Here is a 14,684-nt window from a genome sequence, read left to right on the forward strand (position 1 = left end):
AGCAGCATAGAATAATATCACCTATTTGAAGTGTTATTTATACACTAAAATACTATATATTGGTATCTTAGCAACACTTCCTGTCATGTTAGAAATAAATGAAGGCAGAGCCCCATGTTTGTACAGGAAGAATAACCTGAAAGTGTATTTTGTATATTGTTGTCCTTGGGGTGGATTTGTTAACATCAAGCAGTCACTGTGGAAAGATGTAACCATCTCATTACTATCCAAAAGAAAGCAGAATTATAAAAATTATTAAATTCATTATGGTCAATGATATCAGGCACATATTTGCTAATGTTTTGAGCTTCTAAAATGTTCTGAAAGATCATCATATGTAATAATTTCCGTTACCACTGATATAGAGGATAAAATTAAATTTTCCTCAAGAAAAACAGAGTTTGTTTCTGACAAGCTTTTTATGTGATTAGTTATCATGTCTACTAGCAAGTTCATAGCTAAAGATAAATTATGGAAACATTATTCCAATTAGAAGTTTAAATTTCAATAAAACTATTAAAAGTGTACTAAATTCTATGAAAATTTCAGTATTTTATATTTTATATTCAGTATTTTATCTGAGAATTGAGAAAATTTCATTTTGAACACATTTGACAAGAAATTCTTGTGTATGTTGAAATTGTAGTCACTGACCTAGACTTCCAATGAACACAGATAGTATATGCAAGAGAAATAAAATGATGTGAAATGAATTATTTTATCTGTTTTTTCAAGATGAAGATGGTTAATAGATCTGAAAGTTTCAAAAGTGGTAGTCTATCACAGTCTACTTTCCTTCATTTAATTTGAATAATTCAGACTCTAAAGCTTTCACTTATTAATAAATTGCAAGGTTCAATATTAATGAACCTCAAGTAACATAAACTTCTCTATTGGAATATACCAGAATATACCCACAATTAGGAAAGGACTATAAAACTAGAATATATGAAAACATGTATATTCTTTTTTTTTCTTTGTTTTGTTTTATTGTTTTCTGGCTTGGTCTGAGTGTTTTGAACAAATCTCCCAGATGTTTGACTTTATCAACAACTTTCAAGGTAATGCAAAGAAGGGAATTAATGTATTTAAAAAACCTTCTTTTCTTCCACTTCAAGTAGTCTTAAAAACATTGAGTATTTCCTTAACTCAAGTATCACTCTTCCTTTCTTCAACTGTGATCTTGTCCTTTTAAAGTACATGCACTGATTTTTCTTTTGGTGCTGGGCACAGTTTCAAAGTGACCCGTTTTCTAGAATAATGAGTGCTTCACGATTGAAAGTTACTAAAACAGTGTAAGGTTAGTTCTCATGAATTTTGGAGAAGGGAACATAAGACCCAACCTGTGCTTTGTCTACAAAGGATGGTCCTCACAAGGGATGCTATACTCAACTAACCACATATCACTTTTTATTGGAGAATATGTCAACCTATAAAGTTGTTGCTCTCTGTGTATATGGTAATTACTTTTCCCATTGCTGTAATAAAATATACACAATCAACTTAAGGTCGAAAGAAGTTGTTGTGGCCACAATTTAAGAGGATATAGTCAATCATGATGAAGAAAGCATGGAAACAGAAGTATAAGGTAGCCGATTACCTTGTGTCATTATTGGGAAAGCAGAGAAAAACAAATACTGCTTTTTGCCTGACTTCCTCATTTCCTCCTTTTTTATTTAGTCTTGAACCTTAACCCATTGTATAGTAGCACCCATATTCGGGGTGCACTGTCCCTCAGTTTAGAAATACCTTCAAATACATGCCCAGAAACATGTCTACCCAGTAATTCTAAAACTATTCATGTTGATAATGTGCTAATTAACCTTGTAACTAAGAACCAATTTTTTCACACACAAGCTATGGGTATGTCTTTGAACCATATTTTTACTCTATACTTTCAATATTTCATGTGTCTTTCAAGAAAGGTGCACATTTTTTTAAAAAAGAAATGCTTTAATAAGCCAAAATTACATGTATCTATAGAACAGAATGTTTTCATTGTTATGTTATTAGATTAAGCTAACATATCATTCATATACTAATTTTAAGATGAGATTATACTAATTCTACCAAGAAAAAATGAGTGTTATATTATTACAAACTATTCATCCTGCTGTTTAATAAACATTTAAACATCATCCTATGTATATGAAACTTTATTCCCTTTAAACATTTTGTTCCCTTTTCCTCATGTTTCCTATCCCATCATCCTCTGGTAACTCTGTTCTATTCTATTTTACTAATTATTTAAGAATGTACTTACCAACATGGTATAGAAGGCTTGCTCCTTAGATGCTTTTCCCCTTTTCACTCATCACATTGTCTCTTGCTAAAAGATGCCTCATATAGGGTTTCACATCCCACTGTTGTCTTGAAGTTCTTCATCTGCCTTGCCTAACACTGAACTTGACAAGTGGTGTAATGCAGCTCACACATGAACATGTGGGTGTGGTTATATATATTCTTGGGCAGTAGCCCAGGATTGGATACTTATTGGGCAGTAAGCATGTGAGAAGGTGTCCCATCCAACAAGTTTGCATGTCCATGCCTAATAATTCCCAAGTGGGCAGAAAGGGACTTTAGGGTCCACTTCCATGTGGCTGGGTGTGATACTGGAAGGCAGCAGCACAAAGCAGCAGTGGACAGCAACAATAAAAGCTGCAGGTGAAATGATTCTGAGAGTCAGCACCTGCCTCCAGAGTAAGAGCAGGCCAGCTTGCCCACCTCTTGCTGTGGCATTGTCAGAAATATTAACTCCAGTCTCAGCAGCAGGGTAGGAGCTAGTAGACAGGCAACAAATTTTGCCAACAAATTCTTACAATAAAATATATATATATATATATATATATATATATATATATATATATATATATTTACTTTGGGCAGTGCACTAAGTTGTATCTATCACACATTTGTATGAATTCTTCAAAGATTTTTATTTAAAAAAATCTACGAGTTTAGAATACTTCTGAAACATGGTGGAACTAATATCCACAGGGCTAGAAATAAAAATTTAATTTGAATATTATTTGAGTCAAGGAGAAGAACACTATTTTTGTATGAAGCTTCAGGAGAACCAATTATTAATGAGCTTTTTCTTGCAATTTAAAAAGCCACAATGGAATGAATAAATGACATTTTAAACTAATACAAGAATTGTAAAATCCCTCTAGCCTCCTGTAAAATGTCCATGGGTTACAGACCCTATCAGAGCAAACATACACGTTTTCTCATATAAATCTACCTGAAAAGTTAAATAAAAACTTGCATAGAATTGACTTTATAGTAAAAAAGATGAAATTATTTTAGAATAAGAAAATCCATGTTTATGTGTTTATTAACAGCCCTAATGTTATAAAATTTACATTTCTAAAGTAATTTATCAGAAGTTCACAGAAGTATTGCCATCTGAAACTACAGTTAATAGCTCTAAAATGTTATATTGGCCTTAAAAGTCCTTTGGAAAATAAACATGTATCCAAAAAAAAGTGTTTATCATGCATTTGCAAAGAGCAGTAATGTAGCCCAAGTAATTACCTCAATTGAAAATGGAGCTGCTAAAAATACAGATTGCATTGATTTGATGAGTTTTCAGAAAAGCACATAAGAAAAATATAATAAGATATCAGTTAAATAAAGTATTTAGATTGTGTTTTATATAAAATCTGATCACCAAAGCCTGTTTTTATGATATATATATATATATATATATATATATATATATATATAAAACTTGATTGAACTTCTTATGTATCACTATCACCCTACATGATTTTACAAACAGTAAAATATTTTTTATTTATTTTATATAACCAAGTGATTTTAAATGAAAACAAACATTTATAGACAATATTTGGGAGTTTGGGCGTCGTTCTTTCCAAACTACTTCCTGCTGGTAAGGGGCACTGTCATGGGGGATTTGAAGAAGGTTCAGAAATCCTGGCTGTAGTCTATAAGGCTGCTTTGTCCAGCTGTTTTGAATGTAGGATCACCTGGTACTCTGTTTCAGGTGGTCTGGCTTGATCAAACCACATTAGTCTGGAAGGAATCCATATCTTTTCATTTTCTGTGGAAACAAAAATAGAAATCCTTTTCCCCATAACTTGTCCTTGAACTTAAATTTTGGAGTCAAAGCATTTTTTTTAATTTAATTTATTATTTTACATGTCGATCCCAGTTCCCTCTCCCTCCTCCGTCCCTCCCTCCCCTCCTTTTTACCCTCTCTGCCCTCTAGCATGCACTCTAACCACCCTCCCCTACCATCCCCCCACCCCAATTCCATATGTAGGGGAATGCCATCCAATTGGGGTCATGTAGGTCTGACAGGTCATGTGAAGTAGGGACTAGGGCTTTTCTCCTGTCTCTAGATTAAGGCAGTTATCCCTCCATGGAGGATGTGTTCGCAAAGTCCTTTTGTGCTCCAGGGATACATCCTGGCTCCATTGTCTGAGGTCCCTTAGACTGCTCAGTCCTTCTGGCTGAGACCCATATTCAGGGGGGCTGAGTCAGTCCAATGCTGGCTGGCTTCCCAGCTATCAGTCTGAAGGCCCATTAGCTCCTCCTTGTTCAGGTAAGCTGTCTCTATGTGTTTCTGCTGCCTGGTCTTGTCCTCTCCAACTGCATCTGGGTTCTACTTCGACTCAGTGTTTATGTATGGGTGATATAAACAGTAAAATATTTTAAAGAAAAATGATCTATATTAGTTTCAAAGACAGTCTTCCCTTGTCTTTCAAAGTAAGATCTGCATTTATCTTACAGGGGACCCACTAGTTAACTTGCTTGTGAGATACAAGTCTTTTGATGTCTATAACTATCAGGAGATTTCATCTTCCACTTTTATTCATGACTTCATCTTTTATTCATCCAAGACTTTGGAGCAAAATGACTTCCTTACATCCACCAAACAGGTTTCTTCATACAGATCCCTTGTAAATGTCCTTCACAACAGGTGACACAGCTCTTTCTTGTTACATGTGAGCTGTTCCCAGGTAACTCTGACTTGCCATGACTTCTATGTTAAAGTAATCTCTTTCCTACAACAAACCCCTCAATAATAGAACATAAAACTGTCCCATTTATGGTGATGTATACAATAGTACAATATTACATGTGACCACCTCCCTCTGTTGACACATTTGTGAAGACAAAAATGAAGTGCTACTTGGCACTAGTATTTAACTGCATGATGTTAGGAACTAAGTTATACATCTAGTACTTAACGGAGGAGGAGAGTCCTCAATAAATAGTTGCTACACGCAAATATCCTATGCAAAATGTAACAAATATATATATATATATATATATATATATATATATATAATGCTATGATTCTTTCTTATTCATGATATTTTTGTCATTATTGTATGGCCAATGAGCAATTCATATAGGGTATAATTAGTCTAGCTTTACCACTGTGTGGTGCCTTAAAAGGAAGAAATGGCTGTCATTGTGATGCTTGAAAATTAGTTTAAATCCATAATCTAAAACTTATAAATAGGGACAGTTTGACTTCACCCATATATCTAATTAGCCAAATCATCTGCCACAAATATAAATTAAGTACTAGTGATTTTTTTCAAAGAAACTACTTGAGGAAAACATTTACTTATCGCTAAGAAATTTTTAAATGTTAGATATCATTTGGAAATATGTAAGGAAGAATAAGAATTGTAAATGGAAACAGTTATCAAGTCCTTTCCTCAGATTTCTCCCTGATTATAATATAACAGAATGTATGCAACATAATTAAGGGCGTTTTTTCTTAGTTGCCTTCTTTGTATTATACTCAGACATATAAGGCTCTCTTCCATCTTTACCATGGTGACTTTATCATGTTTCTTAAAATCACAATTATTACTTCTACTATTCCACTGCAATGTTTTTGCCACTATGATTTTTCTTTTTGATTTTACAAGACACAGTTTCTCCGTTCCAGACTGGCCTTGAACTCACAAAGATCTGTCTGCCTCTGCCTCCCAAACGCTAAAATTAAAAGCATGAACCACCACCACAAGGTTTGCCATTAAGCTGTTTTTATATAAAATAATAGTTTAACCATCTATAAATAAAATTGAGTGATGCATTCTTTCAATCTGATGTTATTACAAAGTTCACAAGCTGTGTAATTTATAAGGGATAAAATGTGTCTCTTAAAACTCTGATGCTCATAGGCTAAAGGTTCAAGGCTTATATATGGTGAGACCCTACTTGCTGGTGGGGGTAATTCAGCTTGAAGAGAAGGCACACAATACTGATTACAAATGGGACCTGTGCAAGACTCAAAGGTAACATTTGTAACAGACCCACTCTAGAATTAACCCGCTAACTCACTACTCTTACAATGTAACAATCTATTCATAAGTGATAAATCTTACTACCTGATGATTGCATCATGAATGTTTCATCTAAATCTACTTCTTCCCTTATGGTGGTGACAAAATGTAAATAAGTTTTGGTGGAAACATTCAAGACAGAAGTAAACACTAATCTTTTGACAATATGAATATAATCTTAGTGCTGGTTTGGTTTGTTGGTGAAAGAAAAGAAGCTAGAATGTATGGAAGCTACTGATCTGTCTTCAGACAAGTAATCTTTACTCTTTGAATTTGCCATGATCTGAAATGTCTTCAATATTTTTGTGATAATTGCATTAAACTTTCATTATTTTGAAACATGCTTCTTTAACATTTCATTCCCAGTTCCTCCACCCTCCCGATCTCCACTGTTACACCACCAACCCAAGTCCCGTCTCCTTTCTGCTCTCCAGGGATGGTAAGACTTCCCATAGAGAGTCTTCAAAGTCTGTCACATCATTTGGAGCAGGGCCTAGGCCCTCCCCCATGTGTCTAGGCTGAGGGAGTATTTCTCTATGTAGAATGGGCTCCCAAAGTCCATTTGTATACTAGGAATAAATACTGATCCATTACCAGAGGTCCCATAGACTGCTCAGTCCTCCTAACTAACACCCACATCCAGGAAAACTGGGTCAGTCCTATGCTGGTTCCCAGCTGACAGACTGGAGATAATATCTCCCTTGTTTGAGTCAGAAGTTTCTGTGGGTTTCTCCACCCTGGTCTTGACACCTTTGCTAATCATTCCTCACTCTCTGAAACTGTATTCCAGGAGTTCAGCTCAGTGTTTAACTTTGGGTGTCTGTTTCTGCTTCCATCAGTTACTAGATGTAGACTCTAGGTTGGCATATAAGGTAGACACCAATCTCATTATTGGGGAAGGGCATTTAAGGTAGCCTCTCCACTTTTGCTTAGATTGTTATTTAGGGTCATCCTTGTAGATATCTTGATATTTCCCTGGTGTTAGAATTCTCTTAACAAATATATTGGCTCCTCTATTATGGTATCTCTTTCCTTGCTTTCCTCTATTTTTCCGTGACTCAGTCGTCCTGCTCCCTCAGGCCCATCTCTCCTCTCTTCTTCCTCCTAACTCCCTCTCCCCTACCCCAATGCTCCAAATTTGCTTGGGAGATCATGTCCCTTTCCACTTCCCCAGGGGAAAATGGATGTCTCTCTTAGGCTCCTCTTTGTTTCCTACATTTCTGATGGTAGGGATTATAAGATATTAATCCTTTGCTCTATGTCTAAAACACATATATGAGTGAGTACATCCTGTGTTTGCCTTTTTGTGAATGGGTTACCTCACTCAGGATGATTTATTCTAGTTCCATTCCTTTGAAAATTTCAAGATTCCAGTTTTTTCCCACTGAGTAGTACTCCATAGTGTAAATGTTCCACATTTTCTCCATCCAGTCTTTGATGGAGGGCATCTAGGTTGTTTCCAGGTTATGACTCTTACAAGTAATCCTGCTGTGAACATAGTTGAACAGATGTCCTTGTTGTATGAATGTGCATCTTTTGTGTGTATGTCTAAGAGTGGAATAACTGGTGGTAGACTGATTCCCATTTTCCTAAGAAACTACCATACTAATATCCAAAATGGGTGCATGAGTCTGCACTCCTACCAGCAGTGGAGCAGTGTACCCCTTTTTCCACATCCTCTCCAGCATAAACTGTCTTTGGTGTTTTTGATTTTAGGCTTTCTGACAGGAGTAAGATGGTATCTCAGAGTTGTTTTGATTTGCATTTCCCTGAGGCTAAGAGTTCTGAGCACCCTCTTAAGTGTCTTTCATCCATTTTGGATTCTTCTTTTGAGAAATCTCTATTTAGTTCAATACCCCACTTTTTAAATGGTTTGTTTGGTGTTTGGTAACTAACTTGTTGAGTTGTTTGTATAGTTTGGAAATCTGCCCTCTGTCAGATGTGGGGTTAGTGAATATCTTTTGCCATTCTGTGGGCTGCCATTTTGTCTTGTTGACTATGCCCTTTGCCTTACAGAAGCTTTTCAATTTCAGGAGGTCTCATTTATTAGTTGTTGATCACAGTGTCGGTGCTACTGGTGTTATGTTCAGGAAGCAGTCTCCTGTACCAATTTATTCAAGGGTACCTCCCACTTTCTCTTCTAAGAGGTTTAGTGTGACTGGATTCATGATTTGGACTTAAGTTTTGTCCATGGTGATAGAAATAGATCTATCAGCAGTCTTCTGCGTGTCAGCATCAAGTTATACCAGCGCCGTTTGTTGAAGATGCTTTTTTTTTTTTTTTCCATTGTATAGTTTTAGGTTCTTTGTTAAAACTCAGGTGTTCAAAGGTGTGTGGATTAATATCAAAGTTTTCAATTCGATTCCATTTGTCTTCCTGTCCATTTTTGTGCCAATACCAAGCTGTTTTCAGGACTAGACATCTATAATAGAGCTTGAAGTCAGGGATGGTGATACCACCAGAAGTTCCTTTATTGTACAGGGGTTTTGGCTATCCTGGACTTTTTGTTTTTCTATATAAAGTTGAATATTGTCCATTCAAGGACTGTGAAGAATAGTGTTGGGATTTTGATAGGGGTTGCATTAAATCTGTAGATTGCCTTTGGCAGGATTGCCATTTTTACTATGTTGATTCTACTTATCCAAGATCATGGGAGATCTTTCCATTTTCTGGAATCTTCTTTGATTTCTTTCCTTTAAAACTCAAATATTATTATTATATAGGTCTTTCCCTTGTTTGGTTACCATTACCCACAAGATATTTTACATTGTTTATGGCTATTGTAAAAGGTTATGTTTCTCTGATTTCTTTCTCAGTCCTTTTATGTCTGTATAGAGTAGGGCTACTGTTTTTGCTGTTGCTGTTATTGTGTGTTTTTTTGTTTTTTTTTTGTTTTGTTTATGTTTTTGTTAATCTTGTATCCTGCCACTTTGCTGTAGGTGTTTATCAGCTGTAGCAGTTTCTTGGTAGAGTTTTTTTGGGTCACTTATGTAAACTATCATATCATTTGCAAATAGTGAAAGTTTGACTTCTTCTTTTCCAATTTTTATCCTCTTGATCTTCTTTTGTTTTCTTATTGCTCTAGCTAGAACTTCATGTAGAATTTTGAAGAGATAAGGAGTGGACAGCCCTGTCTGTGTTGTTCCTGATTTTAGAGGAATCACATTGATTTTCTCTCCATTTTGTTTGATGTTTCGTACATATCGCTTTTATCATGTTTTCGTATGTTCCTATTATCGCTGATCTCTCTAAGACCTTTATCATGAAGGGGTGTTGGATTTTGTCAAAGGCTTTTTCAGAATTTAGTGAAAGATCATGTGGTTTTTCTTTTTCAGTTTGTTTATATGATGGATTACTTTGATGGATTTTTGTATGTTGATATATCACCGCATCCCAGGGATGCGGTGATATATCAACACATCATGGTGTGTTATATATCAACACATCATGGTGTGTTAGTTCTTTGTATGTTCTTGGATTCAATTTTCCAGTGTTTCATTGAGTATTTTTGCATCAATGTTCATGAGGGATATTGGTCTGTAGTTCTCTTTCTTAGTTGTATTTTTGAGTGGCTTGGATATTAAGGTAATTGTAGCCTCGTAATAAGAGTTTGGCAATGACCCTTCTGCTTCCATTGGGTGGATCACTCTGAGGAGTATTGGTATTAACTGTTCTTTGAATATCTGGTAGAATTCTCCACTGAAACCATCTGGCCCTGTGCTTCATTTTTTGGTTGGAACACTTTTGATGACTATTTCTATTTCACTACAGGTTATAGATTTATTTAAATTGCTTATCTGTACTTGATTTAATTTTGGTAGGTTTTCAGAGTATGACCTAAAGATTCTTTGGTTTTCCTCAGTGTCTGTTGTTGTGTCCCCCTTTTCATTTCTGATTTTGTTAATTTTCATGTTCTCTATCTGACTTTTCTTTAGTTTTGATAAAGGTTTATCTATCTTGTTGAATTTCTCAAAGAATCAATTCTTTGTTACATTGATTCTTTGTATTGTTTTCCTAGTTTCTTCTTTACTGATTTCAGCCCTCAATTTGATTATTTCCTGGCATCTACTACTTCATGGTGAGTTTACTTTGTTTTTTTTTTTTTTTTTTTTTTTTTTTTGTTTTTTTTTTTTTTTTCTAGAGCTTTCAGTTGTGCTGTTAATTCTCTAATGTAACTATTCTCCAGTTTCTTCATGTGCCCATAACTTCTGTTAGTTCCTTTTTTTTCTTTTTTAAGTTTCTGTCTGGTGGACCTGTCTAGTGTTGACAGTGGGGTGATGAAATCTCCCATTATAAGTGTGTGAGGTTTTATGTAAGATTTCAGCTTTAGTAACTTTTTTTTTATGAATGTGGATGCCTTTGTATTTAGGACATAGATATTCAGAATTGAGAATTCATCTTGATGGATTTCTCCTGTGATGAATAAAATATGCCCTACTTCATCTCTTTTGATTGATTTTAGTTTAAAGTCTAATTTATTGGATATTAGGATTGCTACACCTGCTTGTTTGTTGAGTCCATTTGATTGGAAAATCTTTTCCCTACCCTTAATTCTGCAGTAATTTCTGCCTTTGAAGTTGAGGTGTGTTTTTTGTGTGCAGCACAAGATTGGATTCTGTCTTTGTATCCATTCTGTTAGCCTGTCTTTTTATAGGCAAGTTAAGACCATTAATATTGAGGCATATTAATGACCATTGATTGTTAACTCTTGCTTGTTTTGGATTTGGTTTTGGTGGTGGTTTTATGTGTGAATTTCTCTCCATTTTTATTTTGGCGATTGGTAAAGTAGAATCATCTGTTGCCTATGTTTTTGTAAACTTTCATTTTTATATGTCTGGTTTTTTTTTTTAGTCATTTTAGATTTGATTGTTAGAGAATATTTTTGTGACTTTTTAAAAAATTTTGCTTTTGTTAGTTTATTTTATGTACTTATACGTGTGTGTGTGTGTGTGTGTGTGTGTGTGTGTGTGTGTCTGTGTGCGTGTGTCTATATAAGTATATGTGCTTATGCTTTTGTGTATACATTGAAGACAGTAGAGTGCACCTCATTCCTGGTATATGAATTTACAAACATTTTGGGGATTCCCAACTTGTTATTTGTGTGTTATATAGCTAGAAAATGCCCTTAAAAATGGAGACTCTCCTCAACTCCAAATATGTTAATCTAAACATATATTCAAGTTTCCTCTATAAATGATAAAAAAAAAATTAGTTTTCCCTAAAGGAGTCTCTCTTGGTATACCAACCAATGTTAAGGCTCACACCCACACCCAGCAATGAATACCCAACACAAACTGAACTCAATAGCATTTTTGGAACTATTTTCATCTCATAAGGCTTTGCCTGAGCTGTTACTTCTTTTTTTCTTCTCCTTTTCCTCCTCCTCTTCTGCCTCCTTCTTCCTTTTCCTCAACAGATCTTTTGTTTATGTATACTGTAGTTATCACTCTTATGATTTTAGGGAGTTCTCTGTGTTCCAATGAATGGGTCTCTGTCTATATGTGTTTCTTAAGCTTTTTCTTCATTCATTCTCTTTCTGTCTGTATGTTGGTTTCGTCCTAAACAGGTTTGTTTGCTTATTTTATTTATTTTATTATTTTGTCTTTTTTATGAAACCTGTTTGTTTTCTAATGAGAAATAGAGCAAGAAAGTATGTGGAATAGGATGAGTGGGGAAATGGGAGTGAGCTGTAAAATGTTGAGGGAGGTCTAATCATAATCAGTATAAATTGTATGAAAAAATTAACAACAACAGAAGTAATGGTAGATCTCTATGTTTGTAAATCCTCAATGCTCACAAATAAAACTACACATTTTATTATAAATAAGTCATTAAAATGCCTATGATTGTTACTCTTTGTTGGAACTCAAATAACCCTAGATTAGTCTTGGGAAATGACTTAAATTAGATTCCATAATGTATTTGGACCTGTGGAACAAAGGTTGTCCTCCAGAAAAATTTTTCTAAAGAGAATGTTTCTATGGCAGCTGAATATTTTGATATGGAAGAGTGCAGATTCACAAATCGAGACTTAAATTTTTCATATTAATTTTGGAACTTCAATTAAAAGAGAAAATAGTCATCAGAAGCATTCACAAAATATAATGTTTCATTCACACTTCTAAACATAAGCATGCAATTACATAGCTACACAGATTTGGTTGTGTATAATCTTAGAAATGCAATTTGTTTCATGGATTCTTAAGCTAATGAATTATTTAGAGTGATAGCTATATACTTCTATTTAATACTATAGCTGGATATTTAGAGTATATAAAAATAGTGTGGTTCACTGTACATTAAGTTTTGTTTTTAATCTCTTTAATAACTTATTTCCACATGCATTAAGATGAAATCTATGTGTAATTTAAGAAATGTATTATTAAATTTTGAGAATTATATATAATGTGTTTTGATTATACTCATCTGCCTCAGATTCCCTCCCTCCACTCATCCTCTTCATGTCTCCCAGATCCACCCATCCTCCCTCCCGTAATAAATTCATATCCTCTTTTTTTTCTTTTGTGCATTTTTGAAAGTAAAATATATTTGTTATTATATTTTCTACACCCAACTCCTTCCAGATCATGGCTACCTCCATGAATACTCTATTTAAGGATCTTTCCCTCTCATAAAAAGAAAAACAAAAAATAAAAGAAATAATAAGATAAAAATAGACACACAAAAGATATAGAATCTGTTTAGTATTTTCTAAATACTCACTCCTAAGCATGATATCTATTTCTACTTCTCCTGAATAATGGGATTTTTTTCTCTTTTTTAACTTGTGTTGGACGTGTGATGCTGCAAGTTTCTGTGAATTCATATATCTATCAGTCCTATTATATCTGAAAAACACTGTTTCTTTGGAGCCATCCATGGCCTTTATATTGTCTTCTACCTTTTATTCCTCATAGGTCCCTGAGCCTTGAGGGGGAAAATATGATTAAATAAAAACATCCCATTTAGGGTCAAGTGTTCCAAATTCTCTCAATCCATGCCCTCTGTCCAGTTGTGGGCCTCTTTGTTAATCCCCATCTAGTGTACAAAGATGCTTCTCTGATACTCCACTCTATGGACATAGCAGTATAATAGGAATTGTTTATTGCTATGTTGATGTACTAGAATAATAGTAGTAGGTTTTCCCTTGGGTCCATGACCTCATCTACTTTCAGGCTCTTGGCAATTTTGGCAGTGTCAAGTACAGATTCCATCTCATGGATGGGGACTTATATCCAATCAAAAAGTGGTTGGTTACTCCCAAACATTTTTATCACTATTAAATTAGTATACCTTGTAGGAATCTCACTGTTATATGTCACCAACTATGAAGTTGGAAGACATTAGTCAGTAGTTTTTCTTCCTGCACTGTGCAAAGTACCTTTTAACACCAGGAATGCTAGTTAGAAGGAGTGAAGATTCTGGTTGGGTACCGGCTCAATTTTTTCAGGTTTGATATCATAAATAAATGTGTCTTCATCAATAGAGACTTTGCATTAAAATTGAAAGGTAACTAATAAACTTGGCAGTAAGCTGTAATGTTTTGCCAATGAGTCAAAAAGATGTAACCTATTTTTTGTAAGAGATATTTAGTTGGAGCATTATCTTTCTGAACATATTGTAGATCCATTTAAATTCCTTGCATATGTGAATATGTTTTAGGAAGCTTCTGTATTAATAGGTTTCCTTGTATGAAGAAGCTCAACTTAAGACCCATAATCTGAAAGAAGAGGAAGTCAGAAAAAGGCTTGTTTTCATTAGCACAGAAAAGCATATGGCACAGAAAGGATGACTATTCAGAACACTGATAGTGCAGAAATTAAGACCAATGTGATGCAGGAAGCTTTAAAAAAAAATAGCCAGAGATTAGAAATAGCTACATGCTGATCAACTGAGGAATGGATAATGAAAATGTGTTAAATATACACAATGGAATGTTTTTCAACTGATTAAAAAAAATAAAATAAAACTATGAGTTTTGCAGGCAAATGGAGGGAACTAGAAGCAATCTTCCTGGCTGAGTTAACTTAGAACCCAAAGAACAATATTATCTGTTTCCCTTATATGCAGATGCTTGCTATTATGCTTTAGATATATATGTTTCAATTAGAATAAACAGAAATTAGGAAGCTAGTAAGGGGCTGGGAAGAGGAGGTAGATCTTCTAAGAGAAGGAAAATACCATATAGCTTTATAAAGACATAATGAGCCAATCAGAATAAGAGTATTAAATAGGGAGGAGAATGGGAAGGCAGAGTAGAAAAAAGAAATATGGGAAAGGACAAATCATACTATAGCGCTTTTGAAAATTCATATGGCATCACCTTTTAAAAATAACCATTGTGCTTCTTAT

At 34.5% G+C, this 14,684-nt stretch overlaps 1 protein-coding gene across 1 annotated transcript in view; it reads left to right on the forward strand.

Moving 5' to 3' along the window:
* The window catches only part of Cntn6 (contactin 6), a 197,064-nt gene that overhangs the window by 150,064 nt on the left and 32,316 nt on the right, over window positions 1-14,684 (forward strand). The window lies entirely within an intron of this gene.

Source organism: Phodopus roborovskii, unplaced genomic scaffold, assembly GCF_943737965.1.
Source record: "Phodopus roborovskii unplaced genomic scaffold, PHOROB, whole genome shotgun sequence".
NCBI classification, from domain to species: domain Eukaryota; kingdom Metazoa; phylum Chordata; class Mammalia; order Rodentia; family Cricetidae; genus Phodopus; species Phodopus roborovskii.